Source organism: Seriola lalandi, unplaced genomic scaffold (genome assembly GCF_002814215.2).
Source record: "Seriola lalandi dorsalis isolate HSWRI2012SDOR001 ecotype SW California unplaced genomic scaffold, Sedor1 jcf7180001970022, whole genome shotgun sequence".
NCBI classification, from domain to species: Eukaryota; Metazoa; Chordata; class Actinopteri; order Carangiformes; family Carangidae; genus Seriola; species Seriola lalandi.
In genome coordinates, this window is record NW_019440690.1 from 1 (window position 1) to 501 (window position 501).

General features: G+C 42.9%; 1 non-coding gene across 1 annotated transcript; it reads right to left on the minus strand.

The window, feature by feature from the left end:
• Positions 1 to 156: 156 nt before the first annotated feature.
• On the minus strand, positions 157 to 229 carry trnar-acg (transfer RNA arginine (anticodon ACG)). The gene has a single exon. It is a non-coding gene; the product is annotated as a tRNA-Arg (tRNA).
• Between the last annotated feature and the right edge of the window lie 272 nt (positions 230 to 501).

The following is a 501-nucleotide window of genomic DNA, read 5'->3' on the forward strand; positions in this document are numbered from 1 at the left end:
TAGGTAATTCTAAAAGCAAGAATGGGGCCAGGCCAGCTGTGAATGAAGGATTCTGACTGTTTGAAGGACATTTAGCTATCATTCTGTCTGCGCATTTTGATACATAGTATGTAGAGGAGGAGTTTTGGAAACGGCGGACAAGTTGTAAGTTAAAATCGAGCTAGCAAGGAGTCGAACCTAGAATCTTCTGATCCGTAGTCAGACGCGTTATCCATTGCGCCACTAGCCCCATGTACATTTGTGTGATTTATAACATTGATTGTCACAGAATAGCATATAAACAGCTGTGCTATTATAGTCGAGTGTGGAGAACACCAGACGCCTGCAACAAGTTATGTAAACAACATACCTATGTATTGTTGCCATGATGCTGTAGACAAATGTAGAGAATGACAGTCATCTTCAACAAGAATCAATAAAACAACTTGCCTGTCTATTGCTGCCGTGACCCGGATTCGAACCGGGGTTGCTGCGGCCACAACGCAGAGTACTAACCACTAT